A 23,312-nucleotide genomic window follows, 5' to 3' on the forward strand; every position below is an offset into this window, starting at 1 on the left:
TACTTTTTTAAGTAATCATATTATATTTAACTACGAATGCACAAACAGCATACTAATTAATGAAAGGCTGCCCTTACTTTTTAAACTAAGTTTCCATGCTTTGCATCATTGTGGTTCAAGTCTGAAAATGGTCATATATTTCCTTATTATGGAAAAGGATAACTACATATAATACCTTCAGATTAGCCCACCAAATTGTGTGGTTACTTCTGGTGAGAAATAAGGTATCTATCTTTTAGATAAAACACCCAGCTCCAAATTGAATTTATTATTTCATATAATTACACAGTGGTTGAGGTTGGAAGGCACCTTGGAGAGAGTCTAATGCAACCCCCCTGCTCAGAGCAGGATCACATGGAGCAGGTTTCTGAGGGTCTTGGCTGGTTGGGTCTTGAATGCCTCCGGGGATGGAGACTCCACACCTTCTCTGGGCAACTTGTGCCAGACTTTGGGCACCCTCACCATTAAAACACTTCCCTCCTCGCCCCTTACATTTAAAGAGAATTTCTTGTATTTCAGTTTGTGCCCATTGCCTCTCATCCCATCACTGGGGACCACTGGAGAGAGCCTGGCTCCATCCCTCCCTTCAGGTGTTTATACACATGGATGAGATCCCCCTGAGCCTTCTCTTCTCCAGGCTGAACAGTCCCCTCTCTCAACCTTCCTCATAGGAGAGTCTCAACCTTCCTCATAGAAGAGATGCTCCAGTCCCCTAATCATCTTCATGGTGCCTTCACTGGACTGGATCCAGTATGTCTATGTCCCTTTTGTACTGGGGAGCCAAGCACTGGTCCCAGAACTCCACACTATGTCTCACAAGCGCTGAGCAGAGGTGAAGGATCCCATCCCTCAACCTGCTGGCAGCACACTGCCCAGTGCAGGCCAGGAGTCTGGTCGCCTTCCTTGTCACCAGGGCACATTGCTGGCTCATATTTATGTCGTTTCCTGAATCTTTTCTATTCTCTGAGTTTCTGTTTTATGAACGTTGCTTAATCTTCAGCACTGACTATATGAATTTTATGAATTTGAGAGTTATCTCATACCAGTGAAAATTCCTTTCATTAGTCAAACATTCACATAATCATTTAGTTTGGCCATCTAAAGAAGCTTTTAAACCTTTTTTTTCAGTTGCCTGGCAAAAGCTAGGTGTTTTTGTACAAAAAAAGCTACAGAAAAGGGCAGATGGATTGATGACTAATAAATCTTCCAAAATAAGCTATATAAAGACATTGAAAATACATCTGATCTAAACAGTGGGTTAGAGGAAATGTAGAAGGAAGAAATATCTTAAGAAATTAATGGAAAAATTCTCTCTGTGTACCACAACTTTTTGGTTGACCATGGATCATAATTTATCCAGTCAGGTATGGATGTTTCCACAATTATTCACAGTCTTGGACTCATTCCCCATCACTCTTTTCAACGTGTTTTTGGAAAGTGCTAAAATGTAATGAACACGAAACCATGTATCAAACTGCTAAATTATTAAAAATGAGACTTCAAGGCGTGAGAAACCATTGGCTATTGCCTTTAAAAAACAATTTTTTGTTTAAAACTTCCCTGCTTTATGCCTTATTGCTTCCAAAACCTTTACCCACTGGCTACTAGCTGAAAAGGAAAGAAAACAAAACAAAACAAAAAAAGGAAAGGCTGTTCTGAACCCTGTTCCATGCAGTTGCAAACTGATTTTATGACTCCACAGCAAGGGTGTGCAACATGTGGCAAGAAAGCCAATCATGGCCCATGGCATTATAAAATGCAGCCATCATCCATCTCTCTCTCCCTGTAACCATGTAACTGATTTAAAGCTGATTAACTGTATGTATTTGCTTGTTAATACAAACAAGCAAATTTTGTTCAGCTATCCAGGAAACTGGCAGCCTAGGAAGGTATGGTTGTGTGGCTTTCTTGTAGCTTAAAGAAAACCACAAATAGTAAATGCAAAGGGAATTCTGAGTTTTAATTCAGAGTTTTGTTATAGCTTATATATATAATTCAGGGCAGACATTACTTTGACTCTCTCTCTTTTTCACACAATTTCTAGCTTTCTTGCAGAAAGTCTGGGTCTTTTTACTTCCAGCCATCACACAAGTTAGGTTGAAATTGGTCAATGGGGGTTCAACATTACTAATACACAGACTTACAGATGGACAGTGTGGCCAGAAAATCCTGGTGGGAAACCAGTCTCAGGGGAACTTTGCATCAGTATCTCACACGTAGCATTTGGGAAACGTTCAAGCTGCAGGAGTCAAAAGAAATTGGGCACTCAAAGTGGGGGCCCATAAAATAACTAATTTCATCATCTGTTGTGCCATATATCAGCTTCATAGAATCTCTTGACAAAAACCTGGATGTCTTATCACTCCTGCAGCAAACACACATGCTCAGCCAGATGTGCAGTTTGCAACTTAGGTCCAAGTGGACAACAGGGTTGTTGGCAGAAAAACATTCACCTGGGAGGAAGAGAGGTGGCATTTTCTCACAGATAAGAAATAGAGGAATAAAAATAAAATCTTTCAAGTGTATATATTTTGTCTTTGTACTCTTTATTCTAATAAGGAAAGAAATACTTTGCTTAGCAGTGATGAGTGTTTTGAAAGCATTAACGTAAGATAGTTAATGAAGCCTGACACTCAGCTGCTATGTTATCTACTGCAAAACATGAGAACAGAGAATGAAGAATCCAGCACCTGCCTGACTTTTTAGCTTCTGGATGCCCATGATAAATTGTTACTTTATTTGCCAAATGTAAACTATTTTTCTTCATTCTTCATTAAGCTAAAAATAAAGCAGCTCAAAGAAAAGCTACAAATAAGCAAAATTCTGAATGAAAAGATCCTGGAAATTATGTATAGTTCAACTATATTGTCAGGAAAAATATCATCTCAGGGTTTTTTGCTAAGACATAAATGCAGTACATAAGGAGTCACGCATTTTTAAAAAAAAAGCTATCTTATTTTTTTTAACTTACATTTACATTTTTATGCAACCAGGAGCTGAGACAGAAAAAAAATAATTTTAGTCATAATAGCTTGTGATATAAAGGTGTTTGAGGCTATGATGTCCCCTTCCAGTGAAGGAAAGATATGGAGCCCAATGGAAAAAATGTCAGATACTTAACACAGTCAGAGCCAGAAGGTTGCAAACCTCCAGAAAATGTCACTGATTAGATAACATGCACCTAACTGAACTGACATTAGACAAAAGCACTTCTATCTCCTCTAAAATAAACAGAGAGATGGGAGAAGAACAGAGAGGAGTTAACTCCTGGATTATCACCAGAAAAAGAAGGGAAAAGTTTAGTTACCCATGATGGAAGAGAAGCAAACTGCCCAGAAGAGGAGGCTCTAAGATTCTTCAGAGGCAGCTGAAGAATTGGAAATTAATGGATTTACAAAGGAAAACCAGAAAGACCGATCTACCTAGCCAGGAATAACTTGGGAAAAGAGAGATTTAAAAGCATTTAACTCCCAACCAAGAGGAGGAAAGCATGCACAAAGAATGGGTACATGTCTCACGGCACAAGGAAACAGCAGAAGAAAACTGTTGCCCTGTGGAAAAGTGGTGAGTACAGAGAGGCTCCTGTGTGCATGAGTACAAACTGATGTGAGGATGCATAATGAAAAATCATCTAAGATCATGAAGAGGAAACATTCCAAAAGTTTTCTGAAGAGAAAAAAAAATTCATTCAGGTGTTTGCAACGTGCAAATATTAAAAAATGTGATTAATGTACATGTGCTAAAATTCACTTGCTTTACAGCAACTAGAGGTAAGTCCCACCTACTAATATATGTGGAGAAGAAAAAAAGAAAGGAATTTTGCTCAAGTGGAGAAATGAAACTAACTATTAGCACCTAGAAAATAAACATTTGTCAAGAGGATGGTTACTATGGATAAGGACAGGAACAAGAAGTCTGTGTTGCAAAACTCTTCTTGGAAAAGTTAAAATAATATAAGCTATATTTACCTTTCATTTATTGAAGAGAACAAATCCAGTGAATTTTATTTCTGTCATCACAACTTTCAAAGTAGTTACATGAAACTGGTGTGTAATAAAAAGTTATTATATACCAAACAGATTCCACATCAACCTCACTGCTTCCTGAATTTTTGATGCTGGTATTTTATCATTACAAAGCTATTCAGGTTCAACAGGCTGGCTTCCAAGCTTTTTACATCAGCAAAAATATTAAATATTATTTATTATTATTATCCTATATTTGGCAAAAGTCAACAAGACTGCACTACAAGATACATACATTAGAAATTAGAGTACGAGAGTATCTTTGAATTACTACCACATGTGCCTCAAATTATATTCAGGGAGGCATCAGTTCCAGCCTTCAGAGTCTCTGTACACATTGCACTGAAGTGTAATTTACAGCAGACCTTACACATTAAGCTTTCATAGTGGTAGCTGTGTGTCTCATTATGTTTTAAAGAGAGATTTGGATGACAGTGATTTGTCCCACATACACAGACCTTACACATAACAGACTGTGTTAACATCCTTGGTCTGCCTATTCAGGTCATGTTTTTTTGTCTCTCTCCTTGACTTTTCTTGGCCATACGTGTAATTTATTTGCTTATACCAGACTTGTACCTTATATTTTAGTGTGTCACTGTATATATCTGTATTTCAGCTCCTAAACAATACTTCACACTACATTTGCATTATTTTGCTTCTCTATCTTTGTGCCCCTACAAATGTGCTTTAATCAAGGCTGGAAAACAATCTATCCACCCACTCAGCTAGACAAATGCCAAAATGCCTGCAGATTTTAAGCTTTCTTTTGGCTGCAAAATGATCTTCCAAACATGAATGTGCAGTAAACATCACAGCTGGCTTCTCATGTTTGCAAGCAAGTAAACAATTTTTTGATACTTTTTCAACTGCAGAGATGCATACCAAGCTGCAGCAGATCACGATTGCTCATAAGAACCACACAAGAAACAATGAGGGCATCAAGAAATGAGTGCCTGTGAGGATGGCGCACAACACGGCAGGCGAGCAGCAACGAAAACACCACAGAACTCAAAGCAGAAAGGACATCTTCCACCTCCTTTGCTACAGGGTTTAGGCTCTTTTCGGGCCAATTTGTCACATCCTACCCTGGAGGCTGATACCAAGAAGGATCCCACCCTGACACTCATTGTAGTCCTGTGACAGCACAGCCAAAGAAATCCTAGTACTTCAGAGGGAGGAAGGGAGAAATTCAGCGCATATTAACTTCTGAAGTTGAGAAGGACTCACCAAAACAGTGTCTGTTAGAAGGACAGAGCTGAAAGGAGTTGAGGCTAAAGGCTTCAAAGATACTTAGGAATCTACAAGAGGACACAGACTGGCTCACAGTGACTGAGACCAAACAAGGAATACATTTTTCTTCTGGAGGCAGAAGAGTAAGGGACACAGCATGCTGCATGAAAGCGGTGTCTGACAAAACACACTTCTACCTTTTCCTTCTTCACACCTTTCTTTCCTCACCCATTTTTAGTCTACAGGTAGGTTTAACACAGAGAGATTTTTTTTTCATGTTCAAATCCAAGTCCTCCTCAGTCACTGTCTACGAACACAACAGGGAGAATGGCAGTCCAACTATTTTTCACCCTGGCACTTAGGCACAGGCTACATTTTTCAGGCCCTGGCTTCAGCCTAGCTCTCTGGTCCAGCTCCTTGAGACGACACGACAGCTCACTCGCACCTCATTCTGCAATGTGCGGAGAGAACTATTTGTTCTCTTGCTGCAACAGCATAAAAGCCAAAATGTCTTGGGACTCCACAGCAGCCCTAGGCTCACCCTGCAGCTACATTCTTCAGCAACAGCTGGCATTAGTATAGCTTTATAAAAGCAGTGAAGACACCAAAGACAATTAAACGTCACTGGTGAGCTTGCTACTGAACTTTGCTGCTTTAATAACTTTTGTTGCTCGAGAAGAGAGAAATCCCACCAAGAAGGGTACAAGCACAGTTATCATGCATGGTCCAGCCGCTGCAGAGAGAAGGGACTGCTCTTCATGTGTTAGTGCCCACCACGCCAAGCAAACGCCGAGCAAAACAACTACAGAATGTCAGCTAAAAACCAAGCCCAAGCAAACAGGTTTTATATGAAGCATCTTGGGAAGGGAGAAGTGGAAAGGCAACAAATCCACAAATGCCATTTTCACAGTGTCCCCGTGGGAGGACTTGGCAGTACCTTCAGCCTGGTAATCCACATGCCCACGGGCATCTACATATTCTCCTGACATTGCAAACCAACTCCTCACAGCGAATTTAGGACCCTCAATGAGTCTGAAAACAGGATTCATCCTTGTACACTGCACAAGGAAGCTGAGTACTTTTTACAGATTCCCTGCTCCCTCCCCATAGTAGAGAGGGGTTTTCTTTGTCCACTCTATTTGATAGTCCACTGGTACAAAATCTATTGAATGACGAAAGTCATTCAATAAGCTGTTTTCCTTCAGTCTGTAGTAATAAAACTATACAACACTATAAACATTTTCCGCACTGGACTCCAAGATGTTTGGTGCTCTAGCTGGAAACACTGCTCCTTTTGTTTTTACATTACAGCAGACCCCTTTCGACCCACTTTCCATCAAGACACCAAATATTTTTGTCTTCTCTTTTCTGTGAGGACAGCCCTTTCTAAATCTAGACAAGAGACTTATGAGCAGCTATTGGGTGAGTGTCATCACTCCAGACCTAAGCATATCACAAATTAGACTCATCAGAAAAGCAGAGCGATGCCCAGGGAACAATATTGCCTTCTGTAATGGTACCAACGCACAGGCTGCCATGCAGGGAAGATTATCATTAATGGGAGATATGGACCTACATCTCTCAAGAGAGGAGAAACAAACACCACAGACGGCAAAATTCCCTTTTCATAAAAAATTTAAGTTAAAGCTAAGGAAAGAAATAAACAAACTCTCCAGTGAGCATTCTCAGTCTGTGTCTAAGGACTCATCTTTGTAATTGAACATATTGTCCCTTTCTGCCCCACATCTGAGAAGTGCAGGGCAGGTAAAGCACAAGCAGAGGTATGGTGTATGAAATTTGGCAAAACACTGTGCCCATGCTGCTGCTGGCTTTTCTGTTAAAGCTGCCGACAGGAATGCTAATGTGTCAGTTAGGCAAAGTTTGCAGGGAGAGGTAATATCTTTTATTAGACCAATTGATACAGCTGGAAAAAACAGACAAGCTTTTGGGCACAGAAAGCCTTTCCTGCACAGACCTGAAGAAGGGCTTGTTTGTCTGAAAGTGTCTGTGTTTTTCCAACTGTATTTGTTCATCTAATAAAAGATATTACCTCTCCCTCCAAACCCTGCCCCACTTAAGTCTTTGAACATCATGGCTACACCAGCGATACTATTACATTTTGGTTGTACTGATGATTTGCAGCATAGACTTCTGCATTTGGTCTAACAGGCGACAACTTCTCTGCATTTCACAGAGAACAGGTTACTGTTTTTAAAGGCAACAACTTATTATAAATTATACTTATTGTCAACATGGGACAGCGTAAAGCTGATGGTGATGAAGGCAAAAAAAACCCCTCCCCCCTCCCCCCAAATAACCCCAAGCCCTCTTATTATCATTCACATCAACTATCAGAATAGTCTCCAAGTATGACATGTACCACAATATTAGGAAATGCCAGAAGAGCACAAATTCTCAAGTATCTACTGAAGGAGTAGTAAAACAATCCCCATAGGGGATTTTTAAATAGGACTAATAAGATAAAGTTATTTTCAAGACACAGCCACAAACTTTCTCCTACACCGTGGCAACACTGCCACGCTTACTAGGACTGGTCTTGGCAAGTGATACTCCAACACGTGAACTGCACTGTAAAGGGTTTATCATGAGGATACACATTTACATAACAGAGAGAAAAACACAAAGAGGTAAGTAAAGACTTTCAAATACTGTGGGCCTCAGGAAAGTCTTTGTGTCTTTCATATTTTGATGTTCTGAGTAGTTCTGGTAGAACAGATGAAGTAGCTGACTGACCTGCTTCACAGGGAGGAACTGATGCTAGGAGATGCAATAAATATCTGAAAGCTCATGTTGAGCTAATTAAGACATACTTTTCTTCCCATAGTCTGCCATTAACTTTAGCACAAATCTAATTGAAAAGCATCTGTACAGCAAATGAGAAAAATCAATTCTCGCCCTCAACATACAAGTTACTGTTATTTATTTATAAAACAGACTGTATTTAAACACTCTTTATTGTCCTCTCCTCTCAATCAAACGTTCATGTTTTCACTATAATAACGGTTTCAGGTTTATCACTGTAAGAAGGGTCTCAATAGGAAAGCCACAGTTAAGTAATTTTTTCAGTGAATTACATTTTTTGGATATATTCTGTTGCCAAGACATATTTCGAGTTTTATGTCAGAGGTCTACAAAGCAAAATGGGAAACATTTTTCATGACATATCTGAAGAATGGTAGAACTTATTTTCCAGATCTCTCTGTATTCAAAATACAAATGCATGATCCATATTTTTATTTGACTCAGTGCTGTAACTCCAGATTAATTACATTAATTTCAGTGGAATTTCTCCATAGTTTTGCTTTGCCATACAGATCAGAACAGACATGGTCATTATCATTAAATTACTTGATGTTGTGTGTATTGTAGAGTATATGTATCAGTGACTGCAAAATTATTTTCCATAATAAAGTGTTTCGTGTCTACAGGATGCTTGATGTTTTGCATTTCTTAAATAAAAATAGCAGCTACAAAAGAGATTTATTTTGTAGGTAAAATTTTTATAAGCTGAGCTGGCAAATATTTATCCCTGACATTATTTAAAATCTATTAATATATATTTATGCAAATATGAATTACTCTCTGGAACCTTCTTCGGGGGGGGGGTAGGAAATGGAAAAACGATTTTCTAAAGTTTATTTACTGAAATGAACTAATAAAACAATCCACAGCCTGTTTGTACACCTGAAATACGCCAGACTGACTAGAAACGTAATACCAGAGAGCTATAATTTCTAAAATGATATGGGGGTTGAGGGAAGGGGAAGGAAAAAATTAATTTCTGCATGCTTTAAAATAGAAAAACAGTAAGCCAAAATCAATACAAGTAAGTCCCTAGAGCTTTCCCCATATTGGGGAATTTTAGGGTAATGAGAAAGACACTTTCCTCAGAGCGTAAGTGGTATGATAAGACATAACATGCTGTTTCTTCACTTTGCTTTCTAATTACCTGTAAAAACTAAGTGAAAATGATACACAGATTATGTTCCACTGAACATCAGACTTTTTACACTCATTTCAATGTAAACAAGAAGAAGATGACAAAAAAATGAGTTTCAGAAATTATTTAACGTTGGAATGAAATTGGAATTTTGTTAGCAGTACCACCCTAGTGCGAGCATGGCATCAGTCACATTATATACTCACATGTTGGTTTAGGCCGCCCATGGCTATAAAACAGAGGGTAATTTTCATATGTTCTGCCACATCTGGGCTAATAATAATTTGCATTAATATTATTTATATATTACGTGCTTTGAAGTCTGCTTTAGGACATGAACAGAGAACAGGTCAAGCAGTCTCTTGTAAAGTTCCTAATAGATGAAGGCGGCCTTGTAACTGATAATGCCCAGAAGGCATTAGTTATTTCTTTCATGAAATTATTTCTCTATATGGAGCCACAAAATGGGCACCATTTGATGAATACCACAAACAGGGACAAAGTAGCCCTGTCCTTATCTAGCTTCTCATTGCAAGGTTAGTATCGATTTTGCTTCAGTATTTTTCAATCAGCTCACAGTCACCTACCTGGGGCATAAACCATCTCCCTGCCTCACAAAGAGAAGTACTTAGTTGCTGCATTTTTTTCCCACACAGGAGACAATACACAGGTGTCTTATTTTCAAATGAAGGGAGAAAGCACCCCAAAAGACACAGGACTGAGACAACGGCATTCATTGATGATGAGTCATTTTGTGGCCATATTACATCGTAAGGCTTGGCTGGTCTTTAAGTCAGCCAGGCCCCAGCATGCCCTCCCCCAGGTCAGACCGGCCACGCTTCCCACACAAGTCGGTGCAGGGCTGGAGCCTGCTGGGCACTCCGGGACACCAAATACCCCAAATTGGCACCCAAGCTCTCGTACTGCAGCTGGGACCCACTTCCTACAGCGATTCATACTCAGCACGCTTCTGCACCACACATCCCTCAGTACAGCTGAGCACCACAGCCAGGATCTATCACAGTGTTTTGGGTTTGTGTGGAGGGGTTTTGGTAGCAGTGGCTCCTGTGAGAAGCTGCTAGAAGCTTCCCCGGCTCCAAGTCGGACCCGCCTCTGGCCCAGGCCGAGCCCGTCAGTGATGGTGGTCGCGCCTCTGGGAGAACAGATTTAAGAAGGGGAACCTGCAGTGAGTAAGGGGATTGGAACGTGAGAGGAACCCCGATGGAGATACTGAGGTCAGTGAAGAAGGAGGGGCTGCCCCTGCAGCCCGTGGTGAGACGGCAGGCTGTGTCCCCCAAGCCCGTGGAGGGGAGCGGGGGAGCAGATGCCCACCTGCAGCCCGGGGAGGACCCCACGCCAGAGCAGTCAAAGGCCCCCCAAGATGGCCGTGACTCCGTGGGAAAGCCCGTGCTGGAGCAGTTTGTGACTGAAGGACTGCAGCCCGTGGAAAGGACCCACACTGGAGCAGTTCATGAAGGACTGCAGCCCACAGGAAGGACTCACATTGGAGAAGTTTGTGGAGGACTGTCTCCTGTGGGAGGGACCCCACGCTGGAGCAGGGAACAAGTGAGGAGTCCTCCCCCTAAGGAGGAGGGAGCGGCAGAGACAAGGTGGGATGAGCTGACCCCAACCCCCATTCCCCGTCCCCCTGCGCCGCTGGGAGGGAGGAGGTAGAGAGAACCGGGAGTGGAGTTGAGCTGGGAAGGAGGGAGGGGTGGGGGGAACGTGTTTTAAGATTTGGTTTTATTTCTCATTATCCTGCTCTGATTTGATTGATAACAAATTAAATTGATTTGGGTTTTTTTTCCCCCCAAGTCAAATCTGCTTTTTGCCATGACCATAACTGGTGAGTGATCCCTCCCTGTCTTTGTCTGGACCCATGAGCCTTTTGTTATATCTTCTCCTCCCCATCTCACCGGGGTGGCAAGGAGTGAGTGAGCAGCCTGGTGGTGCTTTATTGCTGGCTGGGCTTAAACCATGACATGTGGGATTAAGCAACCCTGGGGGCAGCAAAGTTCATGCATTACTGGAACCATATACTGAATTACACAGGTTGGGCATTTCCCCAGTAGCCCAGTCTGACTTTTGGATCCTCTAGACAGGTGCCAAGCCTGAAGAGAATTGTAGAGGAACACAGAAAAGAAAAAGATTGGCTGAAGTTGAGATCTGGTTGCAGAACCATTAAGCAAAACCCACCCCAGCTAACAAGAAGCTGGACTTTACAGGGGATTGTGCAGATTTCTCTAAGCAGCAGTTGGTTCCAACAACAATCAGTGTGGTCTCCTTAGTCCAGCTGGAGCACCCAGGTGAGACCAGAGTTGGCTGTTAACTCCCGGCTTGCTGGATGGCAGGAGTGACCTACAAGCACCTCGCTAGACCGCGCAGCGCTGCACATTTCTATCTAGAGCCACGTAAAGGATAGGTTTTGTTTATACCTGCTATTTTTGTTAAATCCAATGCAGTTATTGCTGAATGACTTCAGCATTGGTTTGTCCAAGTCACCTAAAAGATACTAAAACTCCGGTCGAGGTATTCCAGACAAATCGCAATATAATGATCTAAAGGCCTACATCATTCTTTGACACCTTTCAGCTATTTACAGATGGAGCCAGATAGAAAATTAGGTGTACCAACAAGACTGATGAATTCCTAGTTTTATTTAATACTCTAGGCTCCATGTAAAGTGGCCTCTAAACCAACCCTGAATGCCAGGATGTACAGAGAAACAATGAAGCGAGTCTCCTTGACCTGAACTGTAAGAACTGAAAAGAACTTTAAAACCTCTATGCACAGTCTGCCTAAGAATGATATTAGGAAAAAAATATACAATAAAATTCTTCATGCAAATTGCCATCTGGGCCAGGAAGCTGAGTACAGTACTGTTTTCATCATCTTTAATGATGCACAGTTTAGTTCAGGGGGAAGGGGGAAAGGAAATGGGACCAACCTTTGACCGGTATGACAGCAGCATAAGTAATCCCTTATTGCATTATGAAACAATTCATACATGGGGACCTGTTACATTACTGGCCTGTTAACAGTATTGCAGCTCCTTACTTTTACTTTTTTTCATTTTGTTTTACATCAGACGAGCCTATTGCTGTCATTTGTAGAGAACGGAAAAGCTGCTACAGTTTTAATATAAAACACAGGAAAAAAATACACAGCAGCTGTTCATATTTTCTAGGAAGTCTGTTACAATAATGATGTCATGGAAAAAGGCTGGAATCTATTAAAATGGATCAGACAGGCAAGCCATTCAAAGCCTTCAAACAATATGTGTATACAAGCTGCACCATGTACCTTACATTAAAATAAAAAGAGGCAAAGAGTGGAGTTCCTTAAAAATATTGAGAACAGGCAATTAAGGTCATTTCATAGATTTACTTCAATAAATTCAGTTTACTACTGGAACTACCCAATAAAGCAAAATACAAAAGCCACAACCAGCTCACTGTCAATTAAGCTCATTTTCACCTATAAAAGCATTTCAATCTGTTTTGAAATCACTGGCTCAAGCTACGTAGGAACAAAGAAGCTCTCCCAGCAAAAGATTCTGCATTGACAAGCGAGACATTTAAACACCAGGTATAAAATTCAGCTCATTAGGAAGGGTGTTTTGTTGGGGTTTTCCCCCCACCTCCAACTTGGGGATTAAAGCATGCAGCTAAGGGGAGTCCCGTCCAGGCACTCCATTTGACCTGTAATTAGCAATCAAACATTTTTCATTTATATGATGCTGCTCCTGGGCCCTAGCAAGTTTGCACCTCTTGCTTCAGCTTGCTTGCATATCACTCCAAACTGCACAACCCAAGGCTTGCTCAAACATTATCCTTCTCTCCCCTGGGGTACATTGAAAAGAGAAGGGTTTATGGTAGAAAACAGGTAAGTTTTGTTGTTATCTGGATGTCTCAAAAATTATCTTCATGTTCTCCCATTTCTGACAAGCTATGCCTTCCTCCCTAAGGCTTTCATTAGAAAGGTTTTTCTGATGGTGGCCTAAATATGTCTTCCTAACACATGTAGAAGTACTTAGCACAATATGCATATACTTCTGCTAATGTGAGATCATATTTTGACCCCACATTCTTTAAACATTCAAGCTGACTTTTTGCATATTCAGGAGCTGGAAAAGTAAAGCCAGACTGATCATGTTTAATATTTTTAAGTCTCGATAAAAATACGGAGACCAAAACAAACTGGACACAAATACCACAGGGAAAGTTTTAACTTGTATACTGTGTGGGCAGAAGGAGCAAGAATTATATTCTTCAAAACAAGAGGGGAGACCCTCAACTCAATGGCAGCCATGAATAGTTTGGAAAGTAATGAAAATTCAAATGAAAGTTAATATGACATTCTTAAATTTCTTTCTTTTCAAACTATCAAATTTTTTTTTTACTTGTTAATTGTAAAATACCAGCTACAAACAAACAAAATCAATGAAAATACCTTGAGACTCAAAAGAGTAATGAAACTACAAATTGGTTTAAAGTGATAATTCCATCAAGCCATCTGAAAAGATCTGCTTGATTACAGCTCTGGTCAGTTATGCATATGTAAGTTCAATTGCTTTCATTATACTCCATATTAAACTACATTCAACACTACTGCTACAACTATCTCTACAAAAAAGAATTACTAGAAGAACTCCAAACCAAAATTCAAATTGCTAAGCAAACTAAAAAGCCCCAGAAAACAACGACCCTAACTTCACAGACACATCCATGCTGAGGCCATTTAACACTTCTTCCTGCAACTGGGTATGTACAAACAAATTTCTGAGTTCACACAAGTCTAGATGCCAAATCAGATCTTTACTGTCTTGCTCATGTTTTCAGTCCCAGTAAAAGAAAAGCATGCACTAAAAGCATGGTTAGGCATACAAGTAGTTGTGTGCACTTAACTAAAGGCTCTAAAGATTTGAGCCAGAGTACAATAAAATGAGTCTGAATGCCTTATCTTCGGCACCCCATAGTATTCATAAATTTTGACTTTAAGCTGTTATTGGATATAATAAAATAGCATTAACATTTCAGATGAACATTCAGGGCCAGCTTATAAACTATTCAGTGATTAATGCCCCTGTCTCATGCTTTCAATTTTCATAGCTACTGGAGGTCATATGTTATGATGTCAGCTTGAATCTGGATTTCCATTTTGAGCAAATCTAATTTAAAATTATGATACTAAGGCATATGGTAAAAACTGCTTAAAAGTTCTATACCGAGTAAAATTATGCAGTCTTTTACTAGGGTAGATTTCACATTCTAAAGCAAACATAGTTTGGGTGTATCTTCCCATATAGTAAACTTGCCTTAAGTTGAATGTGCAGGAACAGAACTCATCTATACCGAGATGCAGCAGCACACTTGCCAACCATGAGTGCAAGAGGTTTGCAGGACTGGGCCAATAATAGGAAATTAATCACATCCCCGGAGTGTGACGTAAATTGAATCTGCCAAAAGGATTCAGGAGGAGGAAGAACAGGAGTCTTAAAAGAGCTCTGAGCTGGAGGGAGTCTCGGGGAGTATTTTTCTTGGGGAGCTAGTGGGATGAAGATGTTTCATGGGGTCCGACACTAGTAAGACACTCGCCCCTTTATTCTGCTCTGCTCAGCAGACTGGAGGATTCCTCGCCAATTTGCAAAGAGCAGTTTTATGAGACAGCTGAGCGTAGACAACAGTAGGTTGCCACTGAAGGGACTACTCTGCTCTCCTCTCCCAGTCCCACCCTCACCCTCCTTCTATTTCCCTTGGGCTGCCACTACTTTTCTCATGACACTGTCTGTGACACCAGTTTATGAAGCTAAATCACATGAGACCTCCCTCTGTCTTCTTCCTCCCTGGTCTCCCCTACCCAAAAGAAATAGGTTTCAGGTGGTTGTCCTCCCTGAGACCACTCACTATGAGCCTAATAAGAGTCAATTCAAGAATCAGTGTAGTTTCAAGCCCAGGCCATGGAGCAACAGTTTTCTGAATATTTCCATATCTGTATCTCAGCTGCATTGGTTCCATGTGAAATATTAGCAGAAAATGCTTTCAGCTGAAGTTATTAGGTTTGATGTTATTATTTCTTATTATATTATTATTTCTTCTTTCCACAGAAGAAATATCTGTGGAATAACCACAATTAAGTTAAAGTCCTTCTCAAAACAAAACCAAGCTCCAATGCTTTTTTCAGGTGCACAATGCATGAAGCACCAGACTTATTATTACTTTTTCTTCTCATTGATTTTTCCAGTAATAAATGGTAGTGCAGATACACAAATAAAATATTTATATACAGCCTTTGAAGTACAACAGTTCCCTGTATTGGTAGAGCAGTGGCAGACACAACCAGTACAACCCACTGGAGCTACTTCAACCACCACATAAGGGAGGGCATTAAAAAATTAAGTAGTCACTAAAACTTCAAAGATTGATTTGAATTATAAATGGTCAAGTGTTAAAAAGCTACTACTAAAAGAGTGGACAGTCTTCTGTAGCATTTTACAGGCAGAATCCTATAACGTAGCATATGCCAGCTCAAGATTTTTGTATTACGCAAGTATAATTCTAAAAACAAGGAATAGTGTGGGAATTACATAGAAAAAGCATGGACCTACTCATGGTTCTTTCTGTGTTTAATTTACCAGTGCATTTTCCTCCTAAAAAGACTGAACTGGCTAGACACATAATATAAGATGTCTAAGGTACCCCCTTCTTTCAGGGAGACATTTTAAGCAGGGAGTAATCCAATGACCTTCAGAAGGTCTTCAGTGTGAAGCAGTAAAGCCATTTACATCTATGCAGATGTACAACCAAATGCAATGTACACATCCATGCAATTAAATTGGTACTATTATCATCTTTGTACTCATTTCTACTCAGATTCAAGCAGATAAACAATAAACTAGGATATTGGAAAAGCAGGAACGTTTGCTTTCATGTAGTTACATATGGTAAATAGATTACTAATCTTAAAAAGATTCAAAACCAACAGCCAACAAAAAAAAAAAAAAAACCAACACCAACAAAAAAGAGTTTCTTGTAAAAGGAAATATTTCTAAACTCAGTTTAAAATCTGCTTAACATCTATCAAGAAAAATAATCATTTTCTACAGGCATGGCAAGACAAAGATTTGGAACAGAACAGAGAAAATTAATAGCATTTTAACAGTCTTAAAAATTCTTATATACCATGTTCCTATATAAATAAAGTTTAACATAGAAAAGATTATGCTTAATTCATTTGTTTAGGTTATAAGCTTTGGAAGATAACAGATAGCTTTTTATTTCCTTAATACCTCCATGCAACTTACTGGCACTTCAATGATAACATGTCCAGTTTTATAAGAAAAGGCTACAATTTTATTTTAAACTTAACAGGCATTCATTCTTTTTCCTTTCAAAACCTAGGCATAAGTAACAAAGCACCAGAGTCTTATAAATTTTCTAACACCAAATGCAAATTAAGTCGTGAAATTGCTCTAGGAAAAGTTCCAAGAATACGAACCCAAAGGAATTTCAACACAATTTCTCAATTTCAGGCTCTTTATGATACTCAGGCAAGGTAACAGAATACAGTGCAGTCAGGAAGAGCTATCTCTGTATGGAAAAATATTTAATTATCCATTTCAACAACTTCCTGTATTTTGTTTATAAGCTCTAAGATGAAATAGATGTGTATAAATGGAAGAAACTGAAAGGATGGCAAGGGCTCTGTAGGTTGAACAGCTCACAATTTTCATTACCTTAGAAAACTGGGTTGACAGTTCATAACTTAAAGGGTATTTTCATATGTTATGTAAACATATACCAAATTAACATATTTCTCTCTCCTTTACTTGCAGTTGAGTGAACTGCTTACCTGCATTGTACCAGTCTGCATTAGAAGTAAAATAAGCACAACCCCCACCCCATTATGTGCCAAGGCAAAACTTACATTTTATTTTTATGTCAGCTGTGACTATATGGCTTTACAGCACCATCTCCAGCAAACTGGGGCTTTTCCCATAATGAGCAGAGTAATTATTTAATCTTTCAACAATCTTCCTGAAAAGCCTCAAATCCTTTTTCTTAAGCACAAGGCAGGAGTTTTAACAGATTGTTTAAACAAAGAGCTGCTGATTTTTCGCTCTGGAGAACTACTGCTTGTTTATCCCAGGGGAGACATCAGTCAAAGAATGACAACTCAGCTTGCTGGGCATGCTATTATTTAGTAATAACCCCAAGGGGACTAGGGACATTTCCTGAACATGAAGTTTAGGTCTACCAATGCTTCTTTGAAAATATGAGATGGACAACGACAAGCAGCCTGCACCCGAGTCAAGCTGCTAAAACCTGGTGTCAGTGCTGCCCGTTACCTCCAGCCACTTTCTCATCTGGCTCCCATTTTTCTGTCAGAAGACAATTCTTTACCAATCCCTTCTTGAAAGACATCCTAGGTACCAAGCATTCAAAACAGTAAGATTAACCAAACGTGCATACATGTGTCTTTCTCAATTAGCCTGTTTACTACAGCCTGTATCACCATGAACATCTCAGGTGATTTTTCTTCAGCTTTTCAAAGTGTAGGTCACAAACAGCAACTGTCCTCTGCATTTACTTCATGCTGGTGCTTAGCAGCAATGGTCTTTATAGAAAGAAAATTACTTAAATCAGTCCTTACCTGCAGAACTCTTAACTTTCAAGAAATATTACTGTCTCGCAGTTTAAGTAAGATGGTGTAATCTGCAACAGAGCAGAAAGAAATATCAGTTACGATTGATATTGTGCATTTAACATGAGCATTATAATTCAATCACACTTGAGTGAATTGACAGATAAAATTTTAACTATCATCATGGTGTGCCACATCTTTTATGGAGACACATGTCAAGCAGTAATTGTACAATATTACATATACACACTAATAAGAGTGTGTATATACACCTTTTTCCTTTTCCAGTGTTTCTGCGCAGACATGGAGATCTAATAGTTTTGATCTACCTCTATGCATTACTCACAATGCTTATGTTGTGGTTAGATAGATTAAAAAATTAAGGTCCTGCTGACATTGTATTTCTTGTCACTAAACAACACAATCAATTGAATTAGGTGCTTCAGGAAGAGGTGCATGATTGGGCCCAGATGCACTCAACTTCCATCAACATCTAATAAGCTCTTCAGTAAAAACAGCAAACAAAAAAACATACTCACTTAAATCACAGATCTGATTACATCCTAGTGAACACTCTGTGAAGCGCAATTATTAATTAGCATCCTGAAATGCAGCTAAACAAAACACTATGAGCCTGAGTTTCTAGTGACCAAAAAAGGCTCCCCATCCAAAAAGCAGCAATCACACTTCAAAGACATTCACGTCAAGACAGCACACATTCATATGCACCATCGCCATCTGAGGGCAGAAGCTATGAGTTTAATCTTTTATATGTCTTGCTGAAAACACCATTAGGTTTCACATCTACTGCTCTTTAATCTGCATCTGCTGCCACACTTGCGTAACATTTTTCATTTATTGTTCACAGAGGACTGTTTGCTGACTTGATTTTAAAGAGACTGACTTGTAGTCAGACCAAGAAGCTTTGTTGTAAGAGACAGTCTATATGAACACCTGCAAAGCTCAAATCATCTTTTTTTTTTTTTTTTTTTTCTTCTTCAAGTTACCTACATAGGGACAGCACAAGTTGCCTCTGTTCTAGGAGAATTTGCTGGCATAACCATCATGACAAATTTACACCTGGCCTACCTAAACAGTGAAGCACTGAGCCAAATACCAGCAGAAGAAAACAGTGGTAAAGTAACAGCATTTTGCTGCTCAAATATCTGAAGGAACCGGTGTTGAGCCTTTGTTCTCACTGCTGGTTCTCCAAGCTGGACAGGCAACCACAAGCCTCGAATTACACTTCAGGGAAACTGAGCTGGTGTTCAATTTCGGTTCTGCAACCTGCACATTGACCTGCATGTTTGTTGGCCTAAACAACGACACTTCAGGAAACAAAGAATTTGCACTTTGTCCGAGTCATTTTTGAAGAGGAGGATCTCTACCTCGAAAGTCTAGGTTGGTGTGGGAAAACTGCGAGGAAAGCCAATCATCCAGATCCAGGCTTTTGCACTACATTCCTTCACTGCATTAATTTCTGCTCTGAATTCAATACAATCAAAATCACACACAGACGTAGAAATGGGAGGTGGTCTCAAAAAGTTCTAATTCCTTTAGCATAACTTCTGTTACCTCTGGTAAAATTGGAGGAAGACAGGGACATTACAAAATAGTTCATTCAGTAATATTTTGAAAACGTATATTTACACATTTGGAAGATTTTATATAGTCAGTCAATACAAAACCAAAACCCAACTGTTTGCAATAAAAACACATAGTTTACATGGAAGTTTCAAAAACTCATGTAAGATTACATTAATAAGATCCACAGTAATGGAGTGTCACAGTCTAAATGTAGAAATAACCTGAGGAAAACAAACGAAATTGTTTCTTCAGTATTCTCTATAAAATAACTAAAATATTCCTTGATAACTTTTCATTAAGCTACATTACAGATTAAAGTTGCCCAAATGTACAATGCAAGAATTTTAATTTGGGACTCAAGAGAATATCTTTGTTTCCATAGTGCCATGAAAACATTTCCACAAAGATGCTTACAAGGCAACATAACTTAATCCCCCACCCACCGCCCAAAAAACCCATACAATATGAATAAATCACAGAGAATAATTTTTTAAGAAACAATGTTCACTTCTCTAATGAAAGTAAGAAACACTATCTCATTGTATTCATGTATGGGAAATAGAAGCCTAGAGTTTCAGTTATTTGCTTGAAACCATACAAGAAATACAATCCAGTGCCTAACTCAATTCTAAAATCAGCTGCAGTACTTTTGTATTATTTTATCTTCATTTTAAAGCCTGTGTAATTTTAAAGTCCTGTTGGATTGCAACCTTGCCTTACGCCTCCAAGCAACATTTTATTATTTATTCTGGCTGATTTGCCTGATTCCTCATCCACATTCAGAAGGCACATCCTGTTTGTAAAGAAAATCTAGTACTTCTGGACTTTAGGTCAAGGATACTCGTCACATCTGAGCAAAGGCTAAGACCCTTGTTTCTTTTAGGGCATTATTTCCTATATTAAGATCTTCACAAGCCTAACATTCACAACACACTTGGTCTCCTTTTTTTTTTAAACAAAGACCTTGGAGGTCTTTCCCTTGGTTTTGCTTTAATTTAACCTTATATAAAAAGACTAGTGAAATTCACATTTGTACCCCAGAAGCCAGTTCTTGGCAATTTGCAGCTTTTTACCCAGCAATATCTGAAAAAGGCATATGTGGCACAAGTTCATGCAAGTGTTCCATTACAATAAACCAGTATCCTGAAAAAGTCAAAAGGGCCAAAAATTCATCACATTAGTATACTTATTGTCCATCCTGAACACAGAGGAGAACTCTCTATAACAACAAACTCTGCCTCCAGTGACGATGACCACGCTCAGTTCAGAAATGCCTTTTTGCCTGCTCAGAGAGGACATGAGGCACCATGTGGTACATTTATTGCAGAGACACAGTTGTATGCCCCTCTAGTAGTAGATGGGCTGTTCAGAGTAGTTTCCTTTTCTGAAGTACCAGACAGCCTTTTATTTTATGCTAATGTCTTAGCTTAGTTTTTCCTTGTACTTAACAGCACAAGAAAAAGAGATAGTAGAAAACTGAGACATGGTTTCTTTTAGAGTTCCTTCAAAACTAGCAACATGAAATATAAAGTTTCACCTTCTTATCCAGAATATGTAAATTTTTCAGATTCTGATCTCGGGCTGACTTCCACCAACAAGAGCGTCGTGGCTGCATGGGGAGATGCTGCTGTCCATCTGCTTTACATTGATACAAGATCGCAATCAGATCTGGGTCATCTCACCTTTGAGTTTGCCACACACATAAATTAAGAGATCACACACAATAGTGCTTGTGCTAACTGAAATCCAACTTACAGGCATAAAAATATTTTTGGCCTTTTCCCTTCCACCCACTGATGTGAAACTTATCTACATAAATAAAAGAGGAATTTCTTTATATTTGCTCTTTCCTTTACCAAACAGAGGAACACCATGCTGTATGTTTACCCATATGTCTATGGAAAATAGACCAAATATACCTCTAGTATATAAAATACTAGAGTATTTTAATAGCTAAGAAGCTATTAAAATATAGGAAATATATTTTCCATTATTCAAATATTACAAATATGTGCACCTAACACTATATTCAACATAATTACAAGCATTATAGTAGTCACATGAATATGCACTGCCTAATAATTACTTTGGCTGGTTTATACATGTCACTATTCATGAGATGTTTCTGCACATCCTCCTGGATAACATAAGGATTTCAAAATCCAGCCACTAGAAAACGCATGAATAGCGTAACATGCCAAGTTGTCCTTTGCTGGTAGCCACTGCACTATTCCCTTATGCTTGTAACCACAAGTCACTGGTACATTGGGCATCACTGGGAGGTGGCTGCACTCTGTTCGTTCAAATCAAGCAAGTCCTAACAGGAAGAACAATCCGGTAATGCCAGCAACTCAATATGGAATGCTGAGTTTGAATAAATTTTAGCAAGATGTTCATGGCTGAAAAATGACAGCAGGGGATCCCTGAAGGTTTCAGACTAATAAGCAGATGCCTTTCAATGGCAGAAAAAAATGGAAGTGCAAAAACTGACCCTTGTTGTTCTGAATACATACACGCTGCATTACCGAACTCCAAACTGGCACCTCAACCAAAACATGATATGTCAAACATAGTTTTAATACAAAAAGCATGAAAAAAGACAGCACTGCTAGACTCAAGCTTGAACAGCATATGCCAGCTTATGTTTACAACTCTGAGTCACTGCAAACATTAACTCATCCACATGTACACAACTCAGGTACATATCCTATGTCTTCTACCACTGTTAGTCACAATAAAGACAAAAGAAATATAATATTACATGTGGAACCAAAATTTTCCATTCAGTTTATAGAATGAGTATTCTCTCTCGCCTCTTTTCGTAATTCACTTACGGTTTAGATTTACAGTAGAGAGAGTATGTGACAACAGACAATACACGACAAGTCAGCAGGAGCAAAAGGTACCTCCTATGTGGGTCCCTGTTTTAAAGGGCATATAACTGAGGGGCTCAGGTCTACAGGATAGATTTATTGTATTTGACTCCTGCAGGTGAGTAGTTCTTAAGTAGACAACAGTCATCTAGTTGGACCAGTAGGATATCCTTACTTTTCAGTGTTTATCTTTCTCAATGCCTTAGAGGAGGTTTGACTATGAGTGAACACTACCCTTTCCAAAGTTGATGTGTTTATTAGCCACTGAACTAAATGGAGGATGATTAGAATGCTCTTTGTTAAATGCCAGCTGAGACAATGAAAGTCACCACTCAAAGACCAGCGTGAACAGTAAGCTACAATTCTGCTCTCTCTGACAGATACACTCGTCAAAATTCTGCAGTTCTGGGCCACCTGGTGTGATCTCTGCCTTACATTCAATAACCATCAGGGTTTTGGAGCACATCACTCATGGGGACAAAAATGCAGTAGCCTTCAGTCCACGGCCAGATTTCCCTAACTTGGGGATTTACTTTGCTTGCCCTAAGCACAGCCAAGGCATAAGCTTCCTAGAAGGGGCAGGAGGCTTTCAGGCTCTTCCAACTGTGATAGTACAGATGTACTTAAAGGGGCGAGGAGCTGACTTGGTTCCAGGTGTATTTCCTGCATTTAACTTGCATGGAGGAGCAAACTCAACAGGGAAGTCACAGGCAGCAGGGAAATCAACAGTTTGTTCCTCCCTGCAAAAGAGAGGCAGATTTTTCAGACGGAGTGCTGGATGCGAAGCCAAGTTTCATATTACAGGCGAGGAAACTGCTTCCTGTTGTTTGATCTTCCCACTTTAGGAAAAGAGCACTTGCTAAATATGGCATCAAAGACATTCTTATTGTCGTCATTACTTCCACCTGTCCACTGAAACACAACTCCAAATACCGGCTAAAACCTCACACCCTGGGTGGCAATGGTGCATGCTCTTGGTTTGATGCTACG

General features: G+C 39.6%; 1 protein-coding gene across 1 annotated transcript in view; it reads right to left on the reverse strand.

Moving 5' to 3' along the window:
- Positions 1 to 23,312, reverse strand: part of BMPR1B (bone morphogenetic protein receptor type 1B) — a 259,034-nt gene that overhangs the window by 142,694 nt on the left and 93,028 nt on the right. The window contains exon 3 of the mRNA XM_069784232.1: positions 17,872 to 17,933. The gene's annotated coding sequence lies outside the window, so the exon portion shown is untranslated. The remainder of the gene's footprint in view (positions 1 to 17,871; positions 17,934 to 23,312) is intronic.

The sequence above is a fragment of the Haliaeetus albicilla genome, chromosome 1, assembly GCF_947461875.1.
Source record: "Haliaeetus albicilla chromosome 1, bHalAlb1.1, whole genome shotgun sequence".
NCBI classification, from domain to species: domain Eukaryota; kingdom Metazoa; phylum Chordata; class Aves; order Accipitriformes; family Accipitridae; genus Haliaeetus; species Haliaeetus albicilla.